This window comes from Athene noctua, chromosome 21, assembly GCF_965140245.1.
Source record: "Athene noctua chromosome 21, bAthNoc1.hap1.1, whole genome shotgun sequence".
NCBI classification, from domain to species: Eukaryota; Metazoa; Chordata; class Aves; order Strigiformes; family Strigidae; genus Athene; species Athene noctua.
The window spans coordinates 11,947,116-11,965,950 of NC_134057.1; the positions used below are offsets into that span (position 1 = coordinate 11,947,116).

The window sequence follows — 18,835 nt, forward strand, 5'->3', positions numbered from 1 at the left end:
CACATCATATGAACAATATGCTCAAATCAGCATCACCACCCTTCATTAGGATTGACAACTGCAGCTTGACTGATGTGATAATGTCAGGAGCAGAAGTTATCTGTTCCTTCACAATGCTTCTACTCAGGTTTCCTCTAGAAGTTGCCTTTTAAAATGCTTTTGGTTTAATAAATTAATGCTTCACTGAGAAGTGCATCTCACCAGCACTGATTCAGGGATTAGTAAGCACATATGAGCAAATATGTAATTATAAGAACTCCCATCAGACCCCAAAATGTAGTAGAAATTTACAGTAAGAAAAAGATCTACAAAACCGTACAGGTATCATTTCAAAACCTCCGTTCTGCCTCTCTTCCCGGTGGATGCTGAGCGCTACGCTGGAGATCAGCTTCCGCCGTGGTACTCGCCTATCTGTAAAATGACTGACCAGGAATTCAGATCCTATGGCAGTGGTCGTAAGCTACCAGCCAAGGAAAAAAGGTTGTTTTTTTTTGTTTGTTTGAAATGCAAAATATTCGAATAAAATTGTCCACTAGTCAGAAAAAACGAAGAAGGCTCCATATCCTCAGACACTGCTGCGTGCACCTTTTGCCTCTGACTATGAAATATCAGAAACTGCCTCACAGCAAACAGAAACTCTCCTCCACAGACTTGAGGAGAGTCATTTCAAAGCTTAAGGACAACCTCCATGGGTGGGGATATTCCTGTCTTTACATTAGCCTTTTCTATTAACTTTCTGGCATACACTTGTGCCTGCCTTGGTTACTACTACCTTATGGCACACTTACAACTCTCTGTGCTAAACTGTTGGTCTGCAAGTCACGCAAGTGTTCACCACATAGCCTGAGCTCATGACTAAAACCTCTGATCTACGTGTGAGGATAAAGAGCCGCAGACTGGTATCTCCTGGCAGAGCCGCACCGAGTGCTCACCAGCACACGGGAATTCCCAGCAGCCAGGAGCAAGGAAAGCAACGCCACAATTACTCCCACACCAGCAGGAGCAACTCCTTTCTCCTCCCGCTCTGATGGCCACATCTGAGCACACAGGGCACATCTGAGCCCTGAGTTCTGCTGTCTTCCTTCCCTCATTCACACATCAGAACAGAAATTTAGACTATCTCACTTCACAGCTGAGAACCAGAGTTTGCACCATTTATTCCAGCTGCCAGATGGCCCAGGCAATTAGCTTTGGTCCAGCTAATTAATTTCTCATGCCAGAATTCAAGGAGAGAAATTTTGCTACTATTAGCTGCTAGGGTAGATTTGGGGGGGTCTCTATTGCAACCCTACCATGTCAGGGGGCAAACCAAACACCAGGTTTTTAGTTGAAGAAAATATTTTTTGCATCTCGTAAGAACTGCAAAAGGTGCTGTAGATGTCTTCGCCTTCCATTTAATGTTGGTGGCCTCAAAAAACTATCTCATAGGAGACTTCTGTAACTGATGAAGTATGACCCCAGGACAAGACTCTAAGTTAGATGTGTGTCTGTGTCTTTCTCTTCCCGACTTTGTAAGAGAAATGGGTTGGAACAGAATATATCACAGAGTCACTTTGATTTACAGCTCCTCTCTTGTAGAACTCAGCACCCCGGTACCCAACTGAACTGCATGCTGCCACAACTATGCTATGCACTCCAGAGAGAATGACAGGGGATGGATTTCTTCTCTTAAATGTAATGGCTATCATATCAAACTATTATTTTTATCCTGACTTTATCATATACAGTGCTGCTTTTCTCCATCACTATGGAACTGGATCATACAGTAATCAGCTGATTGACTGACCTGGATGAATTTAAAGCAGTATTTTCACTTACCTGTACACGTCTATGAACATTCCACAAGAGGAATTAATTTTTGTTACTTTCAAAATTTATTACAGAAGTAGCTGATATATCAAAGAATAGGTATAATCCTTTAATGTCATTATGTAATCTTACTCCAAGATAACAGCTAAGGCCATACATAGCTTGTTTTTTAAATTATATTAACTTAAGCAAAGACAAACAAAGATAAAAACTGACTTCTATAGTTTCATTAACAAATTATTTTTGAAATTCCTAAGACACTGAATAATAGCAATATCTGCTCTGCCATACCATACCCAAGTTCAAACCTTTGTTAGTAAGTCTCGTGACACTGAAGACTGGCAGAATATACATTTGATGGTTATAAGGTTAATCCAGTAAAGGTTTATTTACCATGTTGCAGCATCCTGTAATCTTTGTTAAAGCATTTGCCATCCACCCTAAGTGAGCAGATGTCATAGTTGTGCCCGCAGTACCCGACGTGCACTCATGCTGCAAACTGGCATCACACCCCCAAGGAAAAATAAACCCAAACCAAAAAAAGTAATCCACCACAAAACCCTTATCAAAACAGCACTGTTATGTCACATACAGAAGTTCAGGGAAGTCCAACTGAGGTTGCTCAATGCTGGCATATGCAGTGTGAATGATCACATTTATATTTAGAGATATATTAAAAAAGCAGTGAGTAATCCAGAAAATCTTGGAAAACGCTTTGATGCAGCCAACTGTTTCAGAAATTATTATTCGATCATCTGACAAGCAAATGCTTATTTTTTATGCCTTAAAAAAAAAAAAAAACAACCAAAAAAACCAAACCCAAATCAACAAACAAACAAAAAAAACCCCAAAAAAACCAAAACAAATGAGATGAGGATAAGATATTGCTGTGAAGTGAAGGCTCTGATGCGTAGCAGGACCCCCGCAGCGAAGGATGGGAAGGGTGGGCTGAGCTCCGTCCAGCACCAGAGCCTCTTCTGTGCTGAAGGGCTGAGCTGCGGAGCAGGCTTGGGCACTGCCTGAACGCAGCCCACGGCAAAGAGCCGCTAATTACTGTTAATTACAGCCTCCTTGCAAAGTAAGCATGAAAATGGAATTCTCTATTTTACATTCAGATTTTCACCAAAATAACTGTACCTGTGCTCTAGACCGAAAACATCAACAAGAGTAATGAATGGAATGATTTAACTATTGCTGATTAAATGGTACGAAAAGAGAATCACAGGTAAAGCTAATCTGCAGCTGCTAAAACGCTTGCAAACAGTACATCTCTAAATTGTATCTGCTAAATCCAGCTAAGATTATTTTATCAAGTGTTCTTCACATCCTTCTTTGGCAATGTACTTTCTCTAGATTATGTTTTTCGAGGTCTGACTGCATTGTGCATTGCACTTCATGGTCACCCAGTGTCCCTTGTGTGAAAACATACACACAGAAACACATTCCTCATTCCTGCTGAGAAGTTCTTTTCCTACTTGTGCAAATTTGTGCTTAAGTATTGAAAAGTTAAGGAGAGTATGAACATTTATTCCATCTTTTTGTCCCCATTTTAAATATTAAATAGTATCAATACACATATATTCTAGTCAAAGAGATCACAGACATGTGGACACGTCTCAGAATTGTTTCTTGTGTATTCAAACCTTATGGAGCGAAGGGAGATTTCAAATAGAGACTCCATCTGACGCAGGAATAACAGCACTCCAAATCCCTGGCTCTCCTATGCCACACACTCGTATAAAGTTAAGTGAGCGGGGGAGGAAGGGGTGGCAAACTGCACGCTACACGAAGCTGAAGAATAAACTATGTCTAAAGACAGAAGAAGAAAGGGAAGATACTACAAAGAACCTACTTAGAGGAGTTAGGGAAGAACATACAAAGCTCATGGCCAAGAAGCCGTTACCATCCCAGTTCACATGGTCCCTAAGTAGTCCCACACAGGGCTCCGTATCCCCATTACACTGGAGTATTTCAGCTCTCACGGATGGTAACATACCGAATGCAGGAGAGAGAGTGGCACGAGCAAACTGCGGAGGTTACGAAAGATGACGATGCCACTAACCCCCAGCTCCTTCCTCCTTCCCTGTGATACTGCCCAGCCATTTGAAACGGGAATAATTTTTTTTTTTTTTTTTCCCTAAGTGTGGTGATCACATTGCCTTGAGTCATGTGAAGAAGGTTGCATAAAATAGTTCCTCTGCACAAAGTCCAGAATTTGGCATCCATAAGATATAGGATTTCCTCTGAAATGGAAATTTTGAAAATGGCATTTGGAGCCTCAGTGACAGACGACGCCAGAAGACAAAGCTGTAATCCTATACATCAGGAGAGTAAGCGTATGCTAGGCCAACAGTGATTTGTGACATTTAACAGAAATGTCTTAATAGTGCAGTGCCCAGAAAATGAACTTACATAAACCTATAATCCAACCCTCGTCTCAGAAACAGAAGTTACCCAATTTAAAAGGTGGAATTAATAGCACCGATGAAAAATGAAAGTTCATTCTTGCAGTGTGTAACACATGTTTACTTCCACTTGTAAAAGCTACAAAATGACAATCTTAAAAATGTTATTAATTAGAACGATCCATCTCATACTTTTACTGGATCAGTTACAAATTATTTTCTGGTGACACCATTACAGCCATTGCACGGATGATCAGATGCACTAAGAGCACATTCTGCATCTGTTATTTATTCTCCGAGAGAGGAATTTGAGATCTTGATAAAGAAATATTCCAATGGTCTATAAATTTTGGTCAAGTATTTATTTTCACACTGAGAATGGGTTAGAGAGGCAGTTATGCAATAAATATACAGCAGCAAGCTATGACATTGTACAGGCCATTGGTCTGTCCCACAGTCTGGTCTGAAATATGCTGTAAACAATGAAAAAGAATTCCTCTGCTCTGCAGGTAATCTAAATGTAGGCTTCTGTGCCTGCAACCAGAATGACCTTAACTGAAATAAAGGGAAATTTGTACTGATTATAGGAGTGTTATTAAGTACGGCTTTTATTCACAAGGGAAGAAAAAAGGGATCTTAACAGTGAGGGTCAGGCAGGCTATCTTGTCACTTGACATGAGCAGTGTGCCACTCTAAGCAGAAAACAGGCCTCCTAGATTGAACAGACCACTGAATCACAGTTAAGAACACTTCTCAGTGGACACCATGCTCAGAGCCAGACAGAAAATGAACCCTTCATAAAAATCAATAGTTTGCTGGTCAGGCACTCACCTGAGAAGTAAGAGATTCACATTCAGTTTTTGGTGTGAAAAATAAGCATTGAAAACTTGAACCCAGGTTTCCTATATTGCAAAAACATCCTGATCACTTGATTATTATCTATTCTATGAAAGACTGTTCTTGTATTGTTCTTGGGAAAAAAAAAAAAAATCAGAGTTACTCCATTTCATCTCAAAATAGATTGAGAGGAAAAAAAAAAAAAGACAATGGAAAAAAAGGTTTCCAAGAGAGCTCTACCCATGTGTCAGCAGGTGAAACAGTCACGTGTCAAGCCCTGGACAGAGTCACTCCTGTTATCACCCAACAGTTTGGAGTGAAATACAAACCAGAGGTAACATTCTGACAGCAAAGCAGCTGATGGTTATTGGAGACTCTTCCAGAAATTGCAGGACACGGGAGACAAGGTAAATACCGAGCAGTGCTGGCGGAGGTGACATTTCTCTCTTGCAAATCTGTTTCTGTAGTTTCACAATGGAAAGACTTTTTCAAGTTGACATGACTTTTCCCATCTTGTTTCATAAAAGGATCATGCAGCAACTTATGAGCAAACTGTTGAAAGGAAAAGGCTTTTCTTACTTGTGAGTGACTGTGGGCGTTGGGCCGCGGGCGTGCGCAGGCTGCCGGCGGAAAGCACGTGGGGCAGAGGGCACAGGAGGAGGAGGAGGAGGAGGAGGAGGAAGGGTGACAGTGCCTAATGCAAAACCAGGTACAAAAGCCTACCATGGCAACAGGGGAAGCTGCCCTTCATTAATTCCTCCCTTGATGTATTTAACACTCCAACATATATAACTGAATAAAGCTCAATCTCTTTCTGAAATTAAACATGGAACTTTAAAGCTAGATGGGAAAAAAACCCAACAAACCAGCAGTTTTTCCTCAATTGTTTCCTTGAGTGATACAGTACATCTACCTCATCACACTCCAACCTATCGAAGAGAACCAGTTTTTAAAATAAGCTTCTCACTGGCAGACTGTATCCTTCTTCCTTGTCCGGCGATGACACAAGGCAGCTATTTGGTAATCAAAGCCTTAAAATGCTGAGGTGAGACCTTCCATACGGACTCACTCCCACAGCCTTAAGGGCTTGGTTGTGGTAATTTTATTATAACCCATATTATAACCCAGTCGTATAGGACCACAAAAATCCAGCAGCCTCCACTGTTTTATATCACTATAATAAAGCAATTTCACTAGCCGAGCCGTCTAGTTACCCAGAATTTACAGACACCATCATAAGGAAAGCAGAGAAAGCAAACATGGATTTTTGACCACCCTTAGTAACCTCCAATACAAATAGTCGGAGGCTTTTAGCACCAAGAAGCAAAAATGATACCTTGTGTGCAAAAAAGGATAAACACAACCAGCCATTAAAACGTCTGTTTAGACAGGTGGGTCTTTACTTTAAACCACCGCGGTTTCATGACTGCAGCAATATGTGCACTTCTGCGACCAGTATAAAATTCTAGCCCCTGTGGTCTATATTATGCACAGAATACAACCTACTAGCTAAGTTACACTGAAGTCAATATAAACAGATAAAATCAACTAACTTAAAATAAATGCATGGCATTAACTGGGGACCCAGTAAGGAGCTGGGTAAAGACACACTATTTCTTCAAGAGAAACCTGAATCCCTTCAGATGGGAAGGCCAGAACACTTACCCATGACACAGCCCTCTCTTATTTTTCTTTCTTTTTTTTTTTTTTTTTTCCCCTAAAATAATCTTCACAACAGAGATGCAATTTACTGTATAGTAAAGGTTTCATATCAGGGTTTGAACATACATTATTTTTGAAGACCTTGAAATCTATTATGGGATTGAATTAAGATACATATCTGCCTTTTTTTCTTCAAGAAATAAGGTTGATCTGTGTAAAGACACAGTACAGTTCTTAAAGAATGGAAAATATCAACTTTAAGGGCAAAAAACCCCCACAACTTTTCTGTCAATTTTCTTCGAAAATGTTGCAGCTGTTAAAAATAACTAGAGCAAGTAACCACAAAGGAAATTACATTGAAAAGGCAGCCAAAGAAGGGTAAGAAAAGTTTTTTTTTTTTTCTTTATCATTTGCCCTAGAACCAGGCTAGCTGAAACACTCTAACATCAATAGAGATATTGAATCAGACTTTTTAACAATCATACTTATCACTGGCATAATTCACTCTATTTTCCCAGGATGTATATTGTCAGTGCTCCTCTCTGAAGTCCTATTGTGCTCTTGGTGTAAATGGCAGAGAGATTAAAGGTCACAGCTACAAAAACCCGAGTCATTGCCCAGGTTTAGATAATACAACTTTCAGCTGATGTGTTGACCCCAGTATTTCAGAATCCTTTAGACCTGTAGAAAATAAATGGGGATACTTTAGTAAAATCTGAATTCTCTAAATCCTCTGTAGGAACCACTAAACTACATGAGGCTTTTAGCATTTAGAAAGGAGTTATGTGGATTTGATTTAAATGCTTCATCGAAAGTTATGTGGGAACTACTAAATTATCATTCCTCTCCTGATCTGGACAGTTTTCCTTCTTCATCTTCATAAAAGGTAGGTCAGAAAAATAAATGAAAACTAACAAGAAGTGTTAATAAAGCCATTCAAGCCGCCCAGACCTATGGCAGCACCTGAACTAATCATCATTTCCCTCCCCTCAACAACAGACCTTTTTTTTTTTTTTGAAGGTGTTTGTTCCCTTTAAGAAAAAAAAAAAAAAAAAAGTTTTATACACTTAAATCAACGCATATAGCCCATGTGGAATTGTTCATCTCATCTATCCAGAACAGACCAACTTACCTACGGCAGCATTGTGACCAGCCCCAAGTATGGCACAATGCAATAATACTGTCCTTGCCCCAGTGCTTTATTTTTCTAATTTAAATCAGTGGGAAGATCAAAACAGACTTCACTAGTCCATGTTGCACCTTTAAAAATAAAATTAAAAAAAAAAATCCTCCTTAACGACAAACTTCATTCTGTAAACCACAAAAGCATTAGAAACTGTCTTTGAATATCACCTAATAAACAAAATGTTTAACCAACTAACTGAGAAATCATTTCTCTGCTGTTTTGGATTTAACCAACCAGAAAACCTGAAAAGCTTTGATTAGGTTTTTCCACAACATACCTCTGCTGTGTGATAAATGATTTACTATGGGTGATAAATGAATATAGTCTTTTATTATGTATGGCATTCATCAGCTATCAGAAAGCTTTTGAATAAATAGAAAGTGATTTTATACCGTATTCAAAGGCTCATGCAGCTAAGGCACAGATGAAAGACACATTCAATACTTGAAAAAACAAATGAAAATGAGGCCTTTGCTTTACATTATGTCTACCCAGGATTAGCATCTTTATAAAAGCCCTTCAAGACTCTTCTGGAAAACATCTTTCAAGGACTGGACCTCAGTAGGAAAAAAAAAAGATGCCTGAAAATCAATAAAGGACGGACTAAAAGATGTCAGATTTATCACAGTGTTCAGCAGGAACTTACCTCACCTTCAAGTGGCCATTTTTTGAAGATGGCAATTATAACAATAAGCGAGGCAATTCTGAAGAGAGGTGCAGACTCACTAGTGATAGCATGACAGGTCTGCTGAATGCATTTCTTGTCCTGGTTTCCTCCCCACACGTATTACAAGCTTTAACATTAATGCCTTTTGCTTCCAGCGACTTAACAAAAGCAACATCCTTGGACTTCTTTCAAGAACTTTCGAATGTTTTTCTTTTTTTTTTCTCTGATTATTTCCAAATTCAAAAATAGAGCCAAAAATACTCAGAGAAATGAAATTCTCTGTTTCAAGCCCAAGCTAGAAGTACAACGGATCCTTTGCTTATCATGAAGGAGTCATGCAAGATTTCCAGTCTAGCCCTGCAGATTCAAAACCATTTTTCAAATTTCAACAAAACTTTCCAATTAATTTTTCGGAACAAAATTTAAAATACATATAGCAACTCAGATGCTTGTCTAGTGATAATATCTATACGGAACAGCACTTGTCACAGACTCCTCTCCTGAACAGCTCAAGGCCACACCAAGCCAACGCTTATCTCCAGAGACGGGTGCCTCTGCCAAGCACTCAAACCCCCCAGTCATTCAGTGAGGTATTTGTTTTGAACCTGGTTTTATACCTGCTTTGGAAAGAATAAATGAAGCCACTCTGAAGTGCCAGTTAAAATATCCTTAACTACTGACAGATGGTCCACAAAAATGATGCCCTCTCACTTTATGGCAGGAAATAAACGTGTCGCTGTTACTGTATTTTATATGATCAACACACATCGCATTTTATAGATAAGAACAATTTGACATGTAATTGCCTAGCAAAGTTCAAACAGAGAAACATTTTCCAAAATAACTCTTCCTTAGCGTGTTAAGTATCGTTTAGAATCCAGAAAATGCGTGGTGTTAAAATTCCAGCAAGCCGTTTTCTGTTGATATTTAAAGCTGCTAACTGAAGAGCTCCAAATCTTTAAAGCTGCCCCATTATACAGAAATATTTAGTAACAAGTCTTGCACAGAATAGGTTTTATTCTGAGAAGACAATTATATGTATTGTAAAGACATTACGGCATATGTAGGACCACGTAGATTTAGCCTAAAACTAGCCATGAAAGCACTCCTGCTAATGGATCACCAGCTTACCGATCAGCAAAGCGTCCCGGGGCCAGTTCCCTAAACCCAGCACGCGGAACCCCTACGGAGGGCAGGAGGCTGCAGCTCCATCGCGTTCCGGTGCCTGTGCGGCTGGCAAGCCACCGGCGTCAAGCCTCAAAACCAGCCATGAAGCCTCCAGCCCAAACTGCCGAGTTTACTCTGCTCTCTCCTTAGCACAGCGGCAAAAGAAAATGTCTGTAGGAGCCAACACTGGAGAAACACAAACCTTTATCTCGATTAACAAGTCCCGATTCACACAAAACACCGCTGAAATAGCTGGAGACATGCTGCTGAACACAAGCAGCGCCGTATTTTGAAGAAATGTATGCCTTAAAGACTAAGGATGACCCAATATAACAAATACTGGTAATAGAAAACATTTCTAACAAGGGTGGTGAGTGGTTTGCAAAAATTGGAGCAGAGATGAAAGCATGTTAAAAGCTATTTTTAATATATTACTTCCAAGTAGGTTACCTACCCAAAACATGGGACACGCAGCAAGCAGGGGTGAATTTACGTTGTTCTATGTTGAATTTATGTTTTAATACTTGCTCAACAGGCAAAGCAGCTCTCTGGCTGCCACAATTCTCACTACTGGCTACGTGTTAATGCACAGGAATACAAAACGCTATTTCACGGTTACTTGTGGACAGAAAGCAGTATAACCAGGACATTTTAATTTGCTGGCTTTCCTGCAGCTTCTGTAGGAGCAGCAGAAACAGAAACATTATTAGACACAAGGGAGCTCCCAAGAACTGTGAACCAGGATAACATTACTGAGGGGATTAAGTCCTTCCTAGCAGTTCAGCTCTGCAAGATGCCAAACTCTCTTACGTTAAGGTATATAAAGTGCTTAAATTCAAGCAAATAAATGGAAGCTACATGAAAAATAACTACACATTGAAGAGAACAGCATTCACAAAAGGACCTGCTACATTCGAGTAGACAATGCGCATCTCTCCTCATTTTTTTCAAAGTAGGCAGTTGCATGAAAAGTCACCCATGCTCTGCCACCACCTGCCAAACTCAACCAAAAGGAAACCTCTGAGAGCTGGAATCTGACTAAATAATGGTAACTCCAACAGGCAGCACTGCTCTGACGTGCTTGCTGCCAGGAAATACTGGTCATACGTGCAAGACTCTTGCCTGATTCCCTTTTCAAAATAATGGCAGCTGAGAGCGATAATCAGGAACGTCATTATGTCCCATTTAAGATCATTTTGTAAATTAGAATTAGTCTCTGACAAGATGTCCCTATGAAATCTGAGGAATACATTTGCTTCTTTTGAATTCCTAATCATAAATCAACTGAACTCAGCGATGTGTTTCTGATAATTCTCTCCTGAATTCAGGTGAAAGAAAAGCAGACCAGCTCGTACTGCCTCTAGACAGTGCTGCCAAATTTTTCTCATCACATACATACAAAGAAGAGCAGAACAGGTCATTCTGATCTTATTCATTCTTATTTCAAAGGAAATAAATATTAATGACTAAAGCTTTTATGAGGGGGAAAGCAGAGGCTGTCTGCTCCAGGCGCCGCACTGCTTTCCTCTTGTGTGACCTTCAGGCAGGCACTGAGCAGCATCCCTGCTCACAACCTGCTGCAACAGCAGCATCAGCACAGCCCGCCCCTCAGCTGGAGCTCTGTGAGGAGAAATCATCAAAACCCACGCAGTAATGGTGGTGATGTAAGCATCAAAGCTCTCCAGGTAATAAAATAAATATCCCTTTGTCAGGTCCTGCAGAAAGCAGAAACCTCGGCACTGTCAAGCTCACTCATCCATTCAGCGTGCTTTCCTTCCGAGGAAAAATGACTGAGACTTTTTAAAACATGAAGCTACATTAATTAAATATGCGTTAAACACTGGTTATAAGGAAATTTAGGGTATTCTCATTTCCTGTTTTAAGTTTAACTTCTAAAATATTAACGTGACAAGTAACGCAAAGCTTGGCACTCCCATCCATCTCCATGCAGGATCCGAGTTCCTTTCTAGAAATAGGATATAAAGGCTCCTTGGAATCAGGAGTGCAGCACAGGAAGAAGGGAGGAAAGCCTTGTCCGATGGCCTCTGAGGCTGGATGGTGAATGCAGATATTGTGGGTATCCGTCAAGCCACGCGCACGCCGAGGCCAGCACAGGTACAGTATTTCAGACTTTCAGACCTTTTTCATTTCAGCTTCAAGGCTTTTAATTTCTTCCTCCTCTGTTAGGGTCTTAATGCTAGTAGACCCTGAGAGATTCACAGGCAACTTTCCAGCTCATTTTGGAGTAAACCTGCAGAGAAACAGGTGTTGTTGGAAGAAGCCTGGTCCCTACCACACCCCTCCAGTTTTCCTCCTGGGCAGAGTAAGATGGGAGCAAACCAGAGGAACCGTCAGGGGCTGCCCCCTGGGCAGAGCATCCCAACAACGCGACCGCAGAGAGCACAGCCCAGGGCTCCTGCAGGTCCAGCGTCCAGCCCAAAAAGCACCCTGAAACCTGACCCAGTCTCCAACACGCCGAAAGGGTGGCACTGGTAACTTTATAAATTACAAATCAGTTATATTTCACTGTCAGGATAAGCAGTGAGACAACCCACTTAAGTCTCACCCTTCTGCATCTCTCGAGACCTTGTTCCATTCCGCAAAGGTCTCAGAAACAAGGTTTTGTGGTTAAAAGTAAGTATAGCTTATTCAAACTCTGTTTATATCACAACACAGCAACACACAGCCCAACAGAGATTGCTACCCACATATTTACTGAGCTTTTTGGTACAAGTTGACACCCAGAGGTGTCCCAGGATGCAGCAATTATTTTACTAGGAGTAACTGAACTAGCTGATCTAAGGTTAGCTTGGACATTACTCCCTTTGTTACAGACTGTTCTAAATAATGTATTGCCACCCTTGATATTTTCGCAGCATTGCTAGTTACTGGTATTCCTTCCCTCATAACTGCACAACTAACTACATTTATATATGAATTGATTATTCAAATGTCAGACCAGCCCTGCAGTGAAACATGTTTATCCCAGTTTTGTGCATGGAATATAAATCTTTTCATCTATCAGCTATGACTAGAATCATAACTCTACAAACTCATCCTTATTGTAAGTTTACCTATGCCTCTAATCAGGTGGATTTTTTTTTATCCAGTGGTATTTAGTAAGTTCCTTTAAACATCAGTACACAAATCACAAAATAAAAAATGACCAGACTTGCTGTTTCCAATACTACCAAATAGCCTTTTTCTTTTCAGTTGTCTTTACTGCCTTTCACATGTATTAGAAACGAGATGCTTATTAATTTTATTTCTTTTTACCAGCTAAGTGTGTTTCTAAACAGAACACCTCTGAAAAATACCTTCACCGGGTTTTGTTTACTGCCCAAATATGTTGGCTCTTCCTGTTAGAAGCATCCACACCTTCACTCCACTAATTAAATGATGTACATGTTAAACTTAATTTGGATTCTACCCTGTTAAAGATCATTTGTTTTGCATAAAACACAATGCTTATGTTTTGAAATACGAAAAAATAAAACTTGTTTTAGAGCTATACCATTCTACAGAGAACAGGTAAGATTCAGCGACATAATAATGCCTTACTACATCCACTTGAAGAGTTAAGAAACCAGTTCTCCAGCCACAGTGTGTTCCTACCGAGTGCTCAGTGGGAAAGAGAACTTCTTCAAAGATAGGACTATGAATAATATTTTAAAGAAACTGAAAAGATAACCAGCTTAAGGCAAGTGGGGGAATCCACATACTTTCAGTTTAAAATATTCTTTTCATTTACCTCATATGAGTTTGAATTCAAGATTTGTAAGAAAAGAAACATCAACTGAACTTAATTAAACCTGGTGTCCGTTTCAATCTATTTCGTGCCAATCAAACAGGAAACATTTGCATGGGATTTACAGTGAAATGGTTTGATTTGATATAGAATTTAAAAAGGTACCCCGATGCAACAGCGATTGACACAGCAGGATTACCAACTTAAAGCTAGCACAAGGATTCATAATCTGATGTCTTAAAAATACATTACGGAAGATACATGCTGCTGTCCTTTCCTTTTATACGCTTACTAAACTTAAAAGATTGCACAACTCATTTAAATCCATGGTGTATAAATCCATGTTCTCATTAATTTGCTTTGTTTCTCGTGTTCCTCTGGAGTTAGAATAAAACATGAATGAAACCAGATATATTGGGGCAAAATTCAAGTAAACCCGAGCTAGAAATCAGCACTTTAAAGCCTCAGGTTAGCATAATCTAATGTTATGCATAAAATTAGGTATTTAGGTTTGTTCTTATTTATTTTGACATGTCAACTCCTGACTTTATAGTTTAATTTACATGGCCCAATTACAAGCTAAATGCTCAGAAAAAAAAAAAAAAAAAAAAAAAAAATTACTAAAAAGCCTGAACCCATCTTGGCTTCTAATATATCAGAAAATGACATTATTCTATTAAGTTTAAAATACATTTTATGCATTCCAAAGCATACAGGTACTACATTTCACAAATATAATATTAATAGGCACATCCATATTAATTTTAGAAGTCAGACGGGTAAAGATATTTTTCTGTATTCCAAGTAATTCTTTTCAAGACTCTCATCTTTCGATGATAATCATAAACACAAGAAAATTGTTCATCTACATAATCTACAAAAACATGTTCTTGGTTTCATAAGTAATGGTTTTCCCAGATATGAAATACAAAATTATGCCAGATTTAAACAAACTCAACCTGAAAAGATTTACAACTTAGTATAAAGGCTTCTGTCTCTAGAGCTGTATCATGGCAAATTAAATCCATCAATCCTAAAAAATGTTTTTCTTTTTTACTTTACTTCAAAAATTCTACCAGTGTCAGGAAGAAAGTTTCAAGTAATTAGCAGAGTTTTGCATATCTATCACTATTAATGACCTGAGTCCCAGAGTGCTACAGAAGGCAATCAATGAAATGAATAAACAGTGTAGTCATCACAGGAAAGAACTGCTTCCTTCAGCACCTTCCTGAATTTTGCTTTCGGAAGACCAAGGCCCTTCTCCCCTTTCCCACCAGCGTGCTGTAGTTACCTTTCATCAGTTCTTGCACTTGGGAGAAGAGAATCCCTGGTAGCAGGTTTGGAATTCTTCCTCTGCTTCATCTTGCAAACCAGATTCACCCTATTCTACAGGTTTAACAACCTGCCTCAAAGGCAATACATCTTCTGAAACGTCCCCATCACCTGCACAGCTTAGACTGATCCAGAATTTCAGCTCTGGAAGATGCTCCCTTGGTAGAATACCATGGATGAACTTCCATCCACGAAGTCAGCATGAGACAGAAGCAGCTGTATGGTGGTTCCAGCACTGGCACGTCTGGCACGAGGAGAGACGGAGCGAGCTGGGGTTGCTGAGCTTGAAGACAAGGTTCAAGGGGCACGTCATGGATGTGCAGGAGTGCCAGGCGGGGGGACTGCAGAAGAGAGCCAGACCCTTCTCACAGACACCCAGTGAAAAGAGACAACGGGAGCGCACTGGGATCCAGGAGACTCCATTTACACCCTAAAAAGCCCTCTGCTCTGCTGCGAGGGTGGCAAAGCACGGGAGCAGGTGGCTCAGAGGACCCATCCTTTGAGGCAGCCAAAGCTCAAGTGGGTCGTCCTGACCAACAGGCTGCAGCTGACTCTGCTGGAGAGGGGGTTGGAGCCTACCTTAACAATTCTGTGATAAACGAAAAGATAATTTCTCTGAGAATTACAAGAGTCCCCACAGTAAAAAACAACCAACCACCAAAAACCACCCCCCTAAAAAAACCCACAACAAAATCTCCACAAATACAATCCTTTCTAGAGAAGTAAATTTTACCTGAAGCCCAACATGTTTCCTAAATCCCAGTGTTATTGTTAACAAACATTTGGCATCATGGGAGACAGATGAGAGGGAAACAGATTTCCATATCTGAAAACAACATTCCCTGTTTCTAAGTGAAGTGTTCGTAGGAGTCATGGAAATCAATCATACAGGGTCCTTTACTTACTAAAGGAAGATCTAGGATCTATATACACAGAGCTTGTTTTCTCCTCCCCATGCCCCAAAGCTCAAGGCCTGGTTTCAGCATCGTTGCTTTAACTCACCTTACCTAGAGCTATAATACAAAGAATAAATGACATGAATGAAATGCCATGTGTGAGCTGATTATCTTGGTTTCATTTTTTCCCTTTTTTATAAAAACATTTGAAGACTTTTGACCTTTTTATCCTATTCTGATTGATACAGTAAATTGCACCCTGGAGAGACAAAAAAGAGGAAGCAAGAGATAAATCAGAGACAGAGGCAAAGCAGAAGATTGCATACAGCTTGGAGAAAGCACTTTACAGCAAAGCAGATGGTTGTAAAAAAACAAGACATTTTTCTGAAGTCTATCTGACATGATCTGCAGTAATTCACTATTGGAAAGCAGCTACCGAAAATATCAGTACAATACAAGCATTTGTAAAACACTGCACCTATTTTTTTTCAACCACATCTGTCAGAGGCTTACTGAATTTTTCCTTAAGAAACACTTAATGCAGCAATCACCCATGCTTTGTTTCTGTACGTTCCTGCTACCTCAGCCTACAAGCCGTGGGTTTCGGTAAAAGGAGAGCCTTCACCCCTCAGGGAGTGAGGCAGCACTGCTTAGATCACCACGGGAGTGCAGCAAAACCACTTCCGAAGTTCACTGATCTTATCCAAGCCTTAAGTGCTCCTTGAGACCAAGGAACATGTACACGGGGCAAAGGCTTCTCAGAGGAAGCAGAAACTGAAATAAGAACTAGTCATGGGACTCTTACTCCAAAGTGCAGCCTCTGGTTTTTGCCCCATCACCTACTTCAGCGTCCAACCGGTACCCAACATTATCTTAATGATACACAGAGAATCCAACTTACTGCACAGCCCTTGTACTGCTCCGCCATTCCCAGCAGGAAAGGATGCCCATGGGATGTCCACTCACAGGTTTTCATAGGAGAGGGCACGTGTACAGACTGGGGGTAGTCCGTGGTTCCCCCTGGGTGCAGCTGGTATCGTACCGTACTGCCCACCTAGCTGCAGCTGCATTCGAAGGCTACTGCAATAATTACCACCCTTTTCTACTCAACTGAGGCTTGCCATCAGTCAGATGTTAACATAATTGCAAGTCTCACATGCATTAAACACAGAATCTATTATTCATGTCCAACTTCCTACCACACTTCAAAATTTTTAGAACTGACTCTGACTTCCCGTCACTGTAACCGATACTACTCAACAACTTGGCACGGCCCTGTTAGATTTTTCCAAGATTTTTTCTCTCATTCAGATTTAAATTAATTCTGTATTCTGGTAGGAGCCAACCTCGGTGCAGCAATCCCCTTGTTCTTTAACTCCCTGAGGACCACCAGCACCTTAGGCAGAATCAGGTTCCCTCCTCTCTGTCTCAGCACTAACCTGGAATCACAATGAAAAATATTGCCTGGAGGGGTTCTCCAGTGCTACTCTAACGTTGTCACTCGTATATGAAGGAAATAAACTTTGTCATTTACTCTCTTTTTACAAAATCCTGTTTTAGGAATGATTCATATTTTAAAACGCTTTCTCAGAGAAAAATGTCTACAATAAATGCTCTTGTATGCTTCACAGTTCTCTTACAAAGTTTTTTAAATCAGAAGTCTCAAACTCAGAAGTTCCACCCAGATACTGCACTGGGGAACAGCCTCTCCATTTTTTCCCCAGGCAAATTATGAATTTAACTACATTCTTGCCCTGAAAGAATTGTAGAGAGTCATGAAATAAGACAACAGCAAACAGGCTGATTTTATGGATTCTTGAAAGCCTGAAGTTATCAGTCTGGATAGCAGAGGAGAGAGAGAAGAGCCGCCTCACTGGGTGCAGCAGGCAACGCCGCTGGTAGCAAGGACTGATGTGGGCACAAGAGCCATAATCACCTTTTTTCCAACAGTGGTTTTCCCGATTTAGCTACCTACATATCAGTTTTACCATTTCAGTGCTTTTCTTCAGCTTTGGGGTTTTGTTTTCGCTTTCTTTTAAGTTCTGTACGGATGTAACAGCCCCAACAACTGTATCATACGGATACACTGCTAGCCAGCGGGATCACAGACCAGCTATTCCAATGACACAGATATTTCCATGTAGAGGACAAGGCCATTATATCAATGTAATTTCCTGATGGACACACAGGCCTCAAAAAAAAAAATAAAATCATGTACCTAATTTGAACTCCATTCACTTAATACGTGGTAGATATCCCCCAAATTCTGCCATTAATAAGAGACAGAAATTAAATGTTGCATTCATACTTGTTTCTGGGCATTTTTATCTTTATAATTTTCTTGCTATTGAAAAAAAAATACTTGTGCTGTACAAAAAGAAAGCAAACGTAGGAAATCTGTTAGGGCAAAATTTCATTTCGCTGTATGTCACTGTGCCACACTGTTCTGACTAGAGGTAAATTCAAACGAAAACCGAATGCAAACCAAACTGGCAACAATGGAAGACTGACACCCAGCCATCAGATGAGAATTCCCCTTTTCCAAGAGCTCCCTAGAATTCCACCGCAGACCCAAGGCCGTGAGGACTCCTACGGACCACAGCAGAGCCTTGCCTGGTTGAGGATGACGACAGCCACGTGGCGAGTGCACCGAACAGGGATGGGCTGCACGGTGCACACTGAGGTGACACCCCTCCCGTGGCAGGAGCTCTCACCACAGCTCCACTGGGAACGTACAGCATACACCCACTACCTACCGAAAACACATACATACACATATCTCACAAAGACTGGAAAAGGAAAAAATCCCTTGTGGGAAGGGCTAGCAAGCTGCCGAAGTGGCTGTAAATGATTTAAAGACCTCTGTTTTACAGCAAGTGGGTAGGTTTACATACACAGCAACCAGAAAAAAATACCAGAAGGAACAGAGAAATCTTACACTATCATTTTCTTCAATCAGACATAAAAATACTACATCCTGTACCGTATTTTTTTTCTACTTGAAGAAAACACTTCATAGGGAAAAAGCACTTACAATTTACTCTGCAAAACAAAATTGTCAACAACCTCCAACTCTAAATTTTATTAAAGGAACTATAGCATCAAAAACAAGACACCTTGAAAGAA

At 40.3% G+C, this 18,835-nt stretch overlaps 1 protein-coding gene across 2 annotated transcripts in view; it reads right to left on the minus strand.

Moving 5' to 3' along the window:
* NRG3 (neuregulin 3) overlaps window positions 1-18,835 on the minus strand; it is a 363,575-nt gene that overhangs the window by 101,160 nt on the left and 243,580 nt on the right. The gene's annotated exons all lie outside the window — the stretch shown is intronic.